This window comes from Crocuta crocuta, unplaced genomic scaffold (assembly GCF_008692635.1).
Source record: "Crocuta crocuta isolate KB4526 unplaced genomic scaffold, BGI_CrCroc_1.0 scaffold89, whole genome shotgun sequence".
NCBI lineage: Eukaryota > Metazoa > Chordata > Mammalia > Carnivora > Hyaenidae > Crocuta > Crocuta crocuta.
In genome coordinates, this window is record NW_027551559.1 from 185,689 (window position 1) to 198,814 (window position 13,126).

General features: G+C 48.5%; 1 protein-coding gene across 1 annotated transcript in view; it reads right to left on the minus strand.

The window, feature by feature from the left end:
• Nucleotides 1-13,126, minus strand: part of TRIO (trio Rho guanine nucleotide exchange factor) — a 229,487-nt gene that overhangs the window by 40,806 nt on the left and 175,555 nt on the right. The window lies entirely within an intron of this gene.

The window sequence follows — 13,126 nt, forward strand, 5'->3', positions numbered from 1 at the left end:
GCTCTACCGAACCCGAGTTATTCCCAGAGACGATTCTCCCCAGGACGTACCGTTCCCCCCAAACCCCAAGTCCCCAGCCCCTGAGGACCAGATCCCGCCATCACATACACTGAAGCTGTCGTCCTCGCTTGAAATACCACAGGCATCGGAAGACAGAATTTTAAAATCATGTTCATCCCCTTTCCTGATAAACAAAAGCTTTGAAAAAAGATTTTGAAGGAAACTAAGAACTAATCCTGATGCATAAAGACATTAGTTGGACTCATTACCAGTGAACAAAAAGCACAACTCTGTAAATAAATGTGGATGTGTATTCACACCCACATCAGAAAGGATCTGACCACGCCAGACTTTGGGACAAGTGATGCCCATCTAGACAGCTGTGTCAAGAGCGAAGTCAGCGGCTGGGAAAGGGGGAATGGTGGCTGGTTTACTGGGAGATCCAGCCTAGGGCCAGATCCCAGAGCTATGCAGGTGCGGGGTGTCCATGCTCTTGGCCTCGAAGTGACTTCTCATGTCAAAGTAAATACCAGCAGCAATTAACGAAAGCAGCCACACATTTTTAAAGGAAATGTAAGGGGAAGCCTTCCTCAAATAACGAAAAATGCTTTACAGAAAAAACACATCCAAGTGAATCTTCTCACTGGATCTCAAAAATTCAAGAGAGTCAACCGTGAATTGTTTTTTTAGGAAAAAAAAAAAAGAGATCTAAAAAAAGTTTAGAAGAGAGTTTATTCACCAAATCCAAGCAGTTATGAGGCAGTACTTTACAAACCAAAACCCAGTGACCTTGGACACTGCCTGGCCCTTTCCTGAGCACCTGACCGGAGGGTGTGAGGGTAGTGAGATGGAGTAAAACGCTTTACGCTTTAAGAAATGGAATGAGGAGGAAGATCATTCACGATGCTTGTTATTTTCTTAAATCTTTTGAAGCCTTAAAAATATATTAAAATCATTCTTTGAGACAATCTATTCTATAGACACCTGTATTCACTTTGTTTACCTTGCTGGCACTGGAGACATTATGTGCTGCAGTTACAAAGCAGGAGACCTAATCCCTCCCGATCCTGTGATTATACGCCAGAGAGTCAACGGCAGTTTCCCACTCCTGCTCCAGACACCTGGACGAGACGGCAGATCCCTGTCTAATTGCCATCTCATTCCTTCCCTGGCCCAAGCCTTGCACGGGTGGATGGTATAATCTTCCATAAACAGATGACACATCTCGAGCAGGGTCGCTCATTCTTAAAAATCTAGATTTTCTCAGAGCCAGACTTTGGCTCAGAAATAATCAATACAGTATTTAGTTGGCGAGTAAAAACCTTTCCCCCGTGTGTGTATGTGCACATAGATTTGTGCATCTATTTTCGTTTGTTTATAACTATTCGAAAATGAGAGTTACTACAATGTTTCCACAACTCTCCTTTTCCTCAGGGACCATCTCAAGAGGCAGGAGTGAATGAAAGCATTAAGCTGGCCACATGCACACATTAAGTATCTCCTAGAAACTTTCTCAGGCACCGATTTAGGGTAAAGGGCAAACAGGAAAACACAGCGCCTCGCCTCTGGAACCTACGTGTAGGGACAACAAGAAGGACAAAAGGAAGAGGGAGGTTAGGTAACCTACAAGCCAAATGACGATGTATTCAACTGCAGTTGTATGTTTTGTTTTTGTTTTTGTTTTTTTAAGCTCCAACTATTAGCAAGATAGTAGGCCAGCCACAGCAGGTGACACTTTTTACAGTCCTTTAGTGTGCTGGGGCTCCGAGCCAAGCCCTGTCCATGCCATTGGACAGAGATGAATAAAACTGTCCTTCACCCGTGGGATCTACCACGCAGGGTTTTCCAGGACCACATAACTATGAGGCCAGAACATGACTCCTGCTACATAAGTGAGTACAAATCCTGTTAGAGGCTGAGAAGAAGGGGAATCAAGTGGATAGATCCCAGAAGNAACCGCGAGATCATGACCTAAGCGAAAGTCGGACGCTTAACCGACTAAGCCACCCAGGTGCCCCAGATCCCAGAAGGCTTCCTGAAGGAGGCATCGGAAATGCCCAGCCCTAGGAAGGAGAGCAAGCTGACTCACAGTCTGCACCTAAACGACTGTAGAGGTGGCACTTGGGTGGAGGCTGCGAGATGTCCTGGGCTGGCCAACCCACCACAAGTGTCACTGACGGGGCCCACTGTGCCTTATGGGAATCCAGGGAGGCAGGAAAAAGACGGAGGCCTACTTACTTCAGTAAGTAAGTAGGGACTTCACATTCATAAGCAGAACACTCACACGGTCGGAGTAAAGGGTGCACTGGCTAAGCCAACAAATGAGCCTCACACGTGTTCTTGTGCCCACAAGTGAGGATTCAGGGCGNGAGAAGGGGCGCGCACCGTTATCCCGGCTCAGTCTTGGTCCACCAAAGCCTTCGGGGCACCGAGGAGCGGGAGGGTGTGTCGCTGGGTGTGAGCGGTGGCGGTGGCGGGCAGCGGCTCGGGCCGCAGGCACGGGGCCCTCTCCCCAGTCAGCACCCCTGCAGGTCTNGGGCGGCGGCTGGCCCTACCTGCCCCTCCCCAGGGCTTTCCGGCCTTGCTCCGCCTCTCTGGGGGCTCAGCGGCAGAGGGCTTGGTTCGCTGCACTCTGGGAAAGAGGTTCAAGATAGAGTTCCTCCTCACCTGGCAGGTCAAGCATTTATAAACATGGCCGTAGCCTAAATGTTCCATCGCAGACCCGGGAGGAGTGCAGAGCTACTCAAGGCCAGAGCTCGGCAGAGTTACAGATGAACTGCTGTTTCCCAGGGAAAAGCAGTTCTCTTCCTGTGCTGCACTTTATCAAATCACTTAATGACACTGTTGCACTTTCCTGGAATATTTAGGGCTTAGAGGAATCTGGCGGCCGTTACAAACTAAGGAGAAAGTTTTGTTGCATTGTAAGTAGAATTGTTTTCGTTGTTTTTAAGTAAGATCAGTGCCCATCGTGGGGGCGGGGGGAGCTGGAGCTCACGACCCCGATATCAAGAGCCTCATGCTCTGACAGAGCCAGGCTGGAGACCCTGTACAATTCTGTCAAATTTTAAATTTTCCCTTGAGAAAACAATTTCATTTCAGAAGTCTGAAAACGTAGAGGGAAAATCTCTTCACCTGCCTCCAAGATGAGCAGACACTCCGTCTACTGCGGGTCAGATATACTGGCCACAATTCTGTTGATTAGCAACTAAAAACCAACCAAACGGAAAGCAAACTCCTTCTCTTTCTACTTTGTCTCTAACAGTAATTCTCACTTCTTCATGCTACTTGACGCTCTTCGAGAAAACAACAAATTGTATTTCTTTTACACTATACAAGCTGCTTCTACCCAAATCAATGGGTTAAACACTCCATTTAAATGTTCCTCACTTGTCACATAGTGCATAAATTGGGAATTTAAAAGCTTAAAAATCCTTTAAACTTAATATACTCATTAATAGAATGGAACCAAGTCCTGCTGTTTTGTTGTTGTTGTTGTTGTTGTTAACCGAAGAACAGACTTTGACCTCTAGACCAACTGCTTTGTTGCCATTTTAAACAGTGTGTCCTAAGGGTACCTAGTGGGATGCACATGTCTAAGGTTACTGGGCACGAGCTAAGAGTAAATCACACAACCAACAGAGCTTTAGAGGGTCTCTCTTCTTGGGAAGATCTTGAATTACTGGTCTGCACAGAGGTGCCTTTCCTAGAAGAATTCCCGGTGGCTGTGATATGCCAAGTCTTAAGTGTCCTGCCCAGGTGTGAACACTGCTTGGCCAGGCCCCCTTCCACTAAAGCCTCACCTTTCTGCCAGATTACACTGTGGCTGGCTCAGGTCAATACCAAGAGCGATCATCAGCTGAAGGGCTATGCCCCCAGCTCTGCAGAACCATTTCATGATGGTACTTTCCCAGCTGGGTAACTGTCAAGACAGGAAGCCAGCCATGATTTTGGACTCCAGGGTTCACGTGGGTGGGTGCTGGGTCTGGTTTGCTTACAAGTACATGCCCAGCTGCTGGCAGGGTGTCTGGCACGTCCTGGGAGCTTCGTATGTGTGTGGATAAATGACAAATGGGTGAGGGAGGGAGTCGATTACCAGCTACAGGCTACCGCCTCGGCTCATCATGCCACCTGATCACTTAGGCTGACCAGGGTAAATGCTACCGTCCTGACTTGGTGCTGGATCCCCATCAGTTCTGAGATGAGCTACAAGTACCATCTACTTTTAGTCAAATTCATGAGTTTGTCAACCACTTACTTGCAAGATGGTAATTCAGAGTAGACTGAGGCTATTCGTGTAATGATCTGCCCTACGTGGGGCTTTCTTGTAAGGCACAGCCAGGCCCAGGAGCCCGTGGTGAGGGCGGTGTGCACGTGAACCACACACATCATGTATGGTGGGGGCCAGGGGACCGAACTGAACTGAGACATATGGCAGAAACTAACCTGTCACTCAAAGAAACTGTTTTTGTTCCTCTTTCCCATCTTCAACTACTGTTTCTTGCCTTTCCCTTGATTCCTAACTTCTTGGAAGTAAAAAAGACTCAGCCCCCAGTACCACTGCTTTTTCACCCCATCCCCCACCTTCCTGCCTCCAAGAACGGCTGCAGTCACATCATGTCTTGTTTGCAGATGTGCGTTCTTTGAGCTTGGGGAAAATCCACCGATTCAAGGTCCAGATGGAGGATCAATTACATGTGGCAAAAGGAACCCTGGGCTTGTCAAAGGTCCGAGTCTGAGCCTGGTTCTCTCACTCAATAGCCATAACTCCACACTGACATTCTGGCATCTGGACCTCCTCATCTCACAGGGCTATCATTGGACTATAGGAAATAATGGGATGAATGGGCTTTACAAACTGTAAAGTGCTATCTGCAAATGTAGGAGGGCTGAGGTGACCTTCTTCAGGACCCCTTGGCGGTACACGACTTACTGCCATATTGTATACACGCAACTGTGAGCACCCGGAAAATGGAGACTTGGGCTAATCATCCTGGCAATCACAAACCTAACATGGTGACCAGGACACCCTCAAAATCACTTGGAGATGGATGGACGAAGCAAGCCAGATTGGTTAGTTCATTTTCTTTCCATTCAACAACTTGGCCCTTGTTAAGAAGAAAAAGTAAACTGCAGCATGAAGAGATACTATCGGCACATCACAGTCTTTTAAAAAGACACTCAAGTGCACACAAAAGAAAGCCATCTGAAATCTGCCTGAAACCCTAGGAGAGGAGATCGGGCTGATCCTCTTATTTCAAGGGGGAAACCAAGCCCACATTGATGGCTTCTTTGCTCAAGTCAGAGTTCACCCAAAGTCCACGCTACATTTCTTCTTAAAAAGAGGAAAAAAAGCTCGAGAAAGGAGGGAAAGCAGGAGTCTTGACCCTCGGTCCCTTGCAGGAAGGAGCCTTACTGTGCGAATACACACAGCACTGAGACTGTCGGGAGAAGATAAATCGCTTTCTCGTCCCAGTCGCTAAATTTGAGACATCTGTGATTCACGAAGCACTTTTTTTAATGTAAGAAAAAAAGGCAAAAGGGCCATATCCTGCTAGCTGCAGACCGAGAAGGATCACATTTCATTTTAACCCTCTCCCCGTTTCATGATGGCGGCGAGGCTCAGGATGTATGTGAGCGCCGCGAGTGGGAAGGGCAATGTGGAGCATGTGTGTTCACAGACGCTAATGCGCCGGCCCCAACGCGGCGACGTTTCACCAGAAGCTCTGTGTCCCCTCCTGCACAAGGCGGGCAGAGGTATCTGCTGGGGTCCCCAGGGTTTCAGCCCGCTTTGCCTTGAAGAGGGCCCCCTACAGATCAAGTCATTCCGAAGCAACGGGGCCGGGTCGAAGCCTGTCCCATCATGTGCTGGGCCGGGCAACATACAAGACCCGCAGCTGTCTGATTGTGGAGTGACAGTGAGTCCTTACCAGGCTGCTGGGGGGGAAGGAACAAGCACGTACTCTGTCAAGTTATAGTCTGACACAAACAGGAGACAATGGTCATATTTTTGCACAGAACAACTGCAGAAGACCCGGAAGCAAGCAGGGGGAAGTGGAGCCATGAGGTGTGCACCGGCCCGCTTAAAGGGAAGCACCCCTGGGCCGAGTGATCGCTCACCAGAAGCAGGCACCTCGGAGGACAGCGAAGGTCTCGTCGCTCCAGTGGCCAGGGCGCAGCATGTCACCACAGCGCCGCACGTCTGCGGAGACCAGCACCCCTCACTCCACATCATGTCAACCACAGGAGCACACAGGACCCGCGCTGACACCCCTGATGCCGTGTCACGTCTGATGAGGCATGACCACCCCACAGACGTGCACAGTCAACAACGGGAGACTTTCCAGTAAACTACTGTCTCACATTCCAAATTCTCCTGCAGAGCCTCCCACACTGGTTTTAGCTAGTTTTGAAGGAAGAGGGTCCCATCTTCCTGTCCACTGTACACGGTCAAAGATCCCTGTCGAACGAACAGTGCAGTGATGTCTTGATATCCACTCTAACCAGGGGAAGCCTAGCTTGGCTTGGCAGGCTCCACGGCAAACTGCTAATTTACAATTCCACTTACAAGGACATAAAGAAATGTTTACTTAGCAGCTATTGCTAGAGAAAGATTATGTGCTCAAGAAGGATAACTCAAGGACACTTTGAGGCAGCTGCTTCTAATGTCTGATGGTAATTCCGTCAGACTATCTCAGAACAGACTGGACAGGGTTTAATCAGGTGCACCTGGTCTTCGACAGTTTCTCAAACCTCTGTCTCGTCAAGGATTCAATGCAGCAAATTACATTTTAATTTAGGAAATTCTTCTACCACACCAGGAAGGTTGCAATGTACACGTGAGAATCATATCTAGAAAATTATTTAGGGAGCAAAGAGTTAAGTTGTTAGCTTATGGTTGCTGACTGGGTTGGGGTTCAAATATTCCAGAGCATAATCTGAGTAAATGGCTGTCATTCCTACACTTTTCAAACTGGCTTTTAATTCCCTGCCTTTGGAATTGAGGTAACATCTTTTTGGAATAGGAAAAAAAAAAAAAGGCCATAATGTACTAGAAATCCTCTTGAAGATCACATAAATAGTGAGCTTATCTGGGGCGCCTGGGCAGCACGGTCGGCTGTATCTGACTTTGGCTCAGGTTATGATCTCGCAGTTGGTGACTTCTAGCCCCTCGTCGGGCTCTGTGCTGACAGCTCAGAGCCTGGAGCCTGCTTCGGATTCTGTGACTCCCTCTCTCTCTCTCTGACCCTCCCCAACTCATACTCTGTCTCTGTCTCAAAAATAAACTATAAACATTAAAAAAAAGTGAGGTAATCTACAAATTTACTTTCCTGGATACATTTCTACATTTTGTTTTACACAGTGATTACCATCACCTCCACAGGCTAACTGTATTATTTTATGCCCATGATGAGCGAGGTGAAGCTGGGCTGTTACCTGGGGGAACTGTACGCACTGAAGAGGAAGCCAACCTGCCCAGCGATATGGTTATACTCTCAGTGCTTCGGGATATCAGAACAAACATTTCTCTAGACCTAAGTGTACACTCTGTGACTAAGAGCCTGAAGACTTTTCCTGACGGACTTCTTGCTCATTCCAGTTACCTTATTGCTCGTACCTATGCTCCACCCATCTCTGTGAACCAGCAATTCTTAATTTGCCCCCCGGGCAGTAATACAGATGCGAAAGGGCCGCAGCACAGACTCCGCTGGGACACTGCAGCCTCGGTCGGTTACCTGCGCTCCTGCCTGCACACACCCACGTTCAGGTGTCCCAGGGCTCCGGGCTTCACTCGGGGCTGAAATGGTCACACAAACTCGTTAACGCAGGAAGCCATCTTTTTAAAAAGTGAGCAGCTGTACAGAAGTCCTGGGCAGCAGAGCCTGTGGACTGGGAAGGGCTGAAGAAGGTGGTGCAGACATTAAAAGCCAATCTGCAAGGTGGGTCCTGCCTGCAAACACGGGAGCGCTGTATTTGCTTTCCAATGTGAAGTAAATACCGAAAACACTAAGAGAAAGATTGAACTCCTGAGCCATTGTTTTTCACGACAGTCCCCAGATCCCACCCGAGGCCCGGCACAGCCTGGCCGCAGCTCGCACTGTAGTGAAGGACATGTGCTCTTTGCTGCCTGAGAAAACGCACCTACGTGACCAGCACGTTCACTGCTCTCGGTGCAGTGCCATCCTTGAACTCACACCAGGGTTCACCAGCAGGGGACCTGCGTGGAAGAACGCGACGTCATCACTGGCACCCACGAGAACAGACTCACCATAAACAACTGCACTCAAACAGAAACACTCGCTCTACCTTTGGTCTCAGGGGACGTTGAAAGTGAGGGTGTGTGCGCGCAGAGTGGTTGGCCTGGTGTGCGCTCAGGGGGCTGTGTCGTGCAAAGACAAGGGCCTTCTCACCACCACGTAACGCGAGGGGCATTAGAGACACGCGGCTCAAAACGTCTATCCACCCGGACCAACATGCAAGCGGAAGTCACACGTGCAAACCTGCTCCTCTGACTCAGAGAGAAATCTCTAAGTGCTAGTTATTCTTAGTGTGGGTTCTGAAAACACCTCAAACATTACATAATCACTGGAAAATGTGGCTATGTCAACACATGCAAACCTGCGAGCATCATTTTCCCTCTCAAATTCGTGCTTTTGAGGGGAATGCTAACCCGTCAGATTTTCTAGTCAGGAAAGCATCTCATCTTAAAGATTTTTCTCCGTGTGTGTGTGTGTGTGTGTGTGTGTGTGTGTGTGTGTGGTGGGGGAATATAGAAAGATCTTTCTCCAGGTGAATTTCAACACTTGAATTTCCAATAAGGAAACGTGAAGAAATTATATAAAAATGAAAGCAGAAGGCATAATCTGTTGCTTGGCTAATCAGATGAACAGGATATCACAAACTGCCAAGTGGAAATTTGAAAACACCTCAGAAATGAAATAATAGTAGAGTCAGGGTTTGTTTTTTAAATTTTTTTGTTTTTGAGAGAGCACGCATACATGTAGGGGAGAGGCAGAGGGAAAGAGAGCAAGAATCTTAACTCTACGCTCAGCACAGGGCTCGATCCCATAACCCATATGATCTGAGCCGACTGAGCTACCCAGGCACCCCTGGAGAGTCAGTTTTGACAGTGGATAACCCAAAGGATGGACCAGTTTGGATCAACGTAGGGAATTTAACACAGATCTAGCGAACAGAGTTATCCATGCCCTGAACAAAATGGGCTCTGGCTCATTTGCTGCATCAGGAATGCTTTAGGTACAAGTAGATCTCTGGCTGGTGCCCGTTCATCCCCAGGCTGTTAGCTTTCAGGAAGAGAGGAGTTTGGCAGCTGTCATATCCTGTGACTGGGACAATGGGAGAGGGAGACCAGACCCTGGTCGAGGCGCAGGGCCGGTCTGAAACCCCTCGCACCGCCACGTGCCCTGCTGATCTGACGCGCCCTTCCAGGAAGGTGGGGGAGATGAGGCACACGCCTGATGCAGACACGCACATGCCTGATGCAGACACACACACGCTGAGAACCACACCATCACAGAACACACCGACGTCGTCAGAGCTCTTGCTTTCCTTTGTCACCCCCGCTCTTACGGCAGGGCCTACTTTTCCATGTTAGCCTCCTCTGCCCGGGACAAACACTAGCTTTGTTTGAGGAGAGCTTCCAGCCCATGTTCCTGCTTTCTCCGGATAACAGGGCCATGTTCTTTCCTTCTAGGTGGGTTAGCCCTTGAAGTGTAGTTTTTGGGAGGTGAACAAGCAGGCTTTTCTGCAGTGGAAAGCCTCAGTTGTCACAAGGGGGAAAGAAATCCCCAAGGAGCTATTTTGCCAGTGATGACAGGGAGGGAATCTGGGCTCATTCCTGACTTTTACACAAGGACAAAAGCAGTCGTTTAAAGATATCCTTGCTGGATGGAAGAAAGAATTTTTTTTTTTTTTTTTTTTTTTTAAAATTGCATAAAAACGAGACTGGAAACACACACACAAATCCTGCAACCGCAGACATTCACGTCTCCCAGAGATTTTGGACACTCCCTCACCCCTTACACTCCTACTTAGGGGCTCTGTGGCTCTCCAGTGAACACCAGCCGGTGAATGGGAATGGAAGGCGGTGCGGCATCAGTCCCACCCGGGACGTTCTGCGGCCATCGAGCAGCCCCACTGCCCCCACAGAGCCCCACTGTGCAGCCCCACATGAAGTCCTGGGCAGCGGAGGTGATGCCTCACTTGGTCCGACTGCTGTCTCCTACAGGAGGGAACAAACGGTGTGAGCCCCAGACCAGGCTGTGTTGGGGGAGGGCGCTGCGTGCGACTGTGCGGCTGCCCCCCACCCCCCGGGGAACTGCCACACAGGCGAGGAACGACCTCCTGGGGCATGCTGCTCTCAGCCCTCGCTGCTCACACACTCAGGGCGGGAGCACGTCTGAGTGCTCCTCTATCTGTTTGGTTTCTTCAGAAGCTGAGACTGTCTGCGTTCCCACAAAGTCAAATGGCTGTTCTTTTCACAAACTTGCTTAGGATTAACATCACTTACACCAAGAAAAGATTATTATAGACGCATATACAGTGTGTTTAGTAGATTCCTTAGTATTTATTATACCGCTAACTTAGGGATAATGAGGGGTTTTTTTGGTGATAAAATAGTGGGTTCTTGATTTTTAATTTCTTCATTTGGGAAGGTACTCCCAGGGCAATACTGTATTTATTATTGCCCTGCATAGATAATCATCACTTAACGGCACAGAAAGCTAATTTGTGGGAGATATAGCAATCCTGTGAGGCTACATAACATTCTCTTAGTCTGATTCTGCCTTTCAGAGGTTCTTAGACTGCTAAGAAACAGGAATGTCTAACCTGTGGGCCTAACTGTTCCTGATATTAAACACAAAGTGTTGGCAGTGAAACATTAATCTTATTCGAAGGCTTACATTTGAACTGTATTCTTCATGATGAACGTCTATGCTTTTGCCTAATATCTTCTTATTACTTTTCGGAAAAAATGAAGTCAGGATATCTTCTTAAAGAAGTGACCAAAGATTTTTTTTAGGGGGGCAATTTGTAGATTTCCTTAAAGTTGAAAATGTCTCTAAATGAAGCAGGACATACACAAAGACACTCCCATGCAAAATGGTTTTAAAAGAACATTCTGCAGTTAGTGGTTTAAACTACATGATTGATTTGTTTCAGGTGGTGACAGATTTCTCCTCATTCATGTACAAATTTATTATTTTTAATTAAGACCAGATTCAGAATGCCAGCATGCAAAAGCCTTTTTCCTACACTCCAGAAAATGTTCGCATTGCCTAAGAACAGACCTAACCAAAATATGCGATAAGCCACGCAAACTTATGTTTTCACAGAGCCACATAACTCATGTCACGTAACCGTGCACGGATTTTTACGTGGCATTAAGAAGAAAAGACAACGGCCTTGGAATGTTCTGCAGCGAGCCTGCCAAGCCTCATCACTCTCCATGTCCTCGATGTAGCAGGCCTGATGAAGCCTCGTCTCAAGGGGTGGACATTAGTCTGGAAGGAGTTCCAGCTGTGGAGACTGAGGGACTGGCCGGTCCCGCCCCTCCCCCACAAGCCACAAAGCAAACATCTAGCACACTATATTTTAGGATCCCGGGTCATTGGGTTCAAAAATAAAGAAAACAGAAAGCCCTAGCCAGTCAGGAATCCCTCACAATTCTATTTCAGGAATACCTCTACCCAGGCAACACGCGGCTCTCATTTAAAGCAAGGCACTTGGAAAATGGGATTAAAATGTTAACGGCAGCTGAGGTGGCAAAAAGCCCAAGGGGTGCGTGTATGTGCATGGCTACAGGCCACCTCCAAGAATACAAAGGACTAGGGGCTCGATCCCAAAGTTTCGAGCTGATTTTATGACACCCCCTCTTCCCCCTACAAGAACTGAATGGCCCTGAATTTTTCAAATGATCACTCTGTAATTTCTTGGACGCTGCCCATTCCCTTTCTAGGATAGCACATCTCAAACAATGACAAAAGCCCCAAAACACAAAGGAAGAGGGTCAGGGCAACTGTTTGTGGAGCTGGTCACGTGTCAACCCTGGAGGCGAGGTCCCCATCCGTGGTGTGCCTCGGGGAGTGGGCAGCTCCCTAAGAATCCCGGGGCCTCCTGCGCGGTTCCGGGCGGCCGAGCGAGCACACGTGCGAGGAAGGAGGAAGGAGGGAAGGGAGGCCTGGAGTCATTCCAGGCGGGAACAAAAGCAGGCTGGGAGACAGAGGGAAGGAAAAGAACGCCTCTGCTATGAGCACCAATTGATGGCACAAACCCTGTCTTTGGCTTTAATTAATGCCCCGTGTGACAGAATGGCATTGCCACCGGGAGGGAAGCCACAGGAGGAAGTGAGCAGACGCCCCCGCGTGGGGGGCTGAGGCGGAGGGCGGCCGGGGGAGCGCTGTGTGCTGGCTTTCTTGGTAGCCGGGGAGAGACAAAGGGAACACATTCCGTTTTTAGTTCCACATCACAGTAAGCACACCCCTTCTTGTTCGTTGAGACTTCCTTATTCACACGGGCCACTGGGCCACTTCTCACAATAATCCGTCCACTTTCAGAGATGAGAGGGGGCAGGGCGGGAGGGGCTTGCTTTAGGACTGCGTCCTTGGACATGAGAATAACCCTCATCTTTTCAAGCTGCTGGGTCTAGGTCTGTTTTCGTGACAGTGTGAGTTGTCCTTAATTTTAACAAGATGTGACAACAGAAACTTTCTTTACGCGTTTGAGAAAATGGACAATGGATAGCAGTGAGACAACTTCTTATGGTTAGTTTTAGAAGTATGAGTAAAATATGCATCATTTTGCACATAAAAAGACTAGAAGAAAATGTGTTCAAACGTAATCAGGAGTTGCCTGTGCTGTTTCCCCCTCGGCTGCTCCTTCTGTCTTTTTTTTCTTTCTTTTTTTTTTACAATTAGCATACAGTTCCAGAGAAACTATGTGTTTGGGAGCCCCTGAGTCTGCATGGTTTTCTGGGAGAACTGTAAAAACAGACCAGGAGCATCTGGGCTGACGCTCCTCCCCCCACACCCCCAGCCAGTCCTCAGAGACTGGAAGAGGAAGTGGGAGCCCCCATGGACTAATTCTGAGGCTCACCACCCCCCCCCGC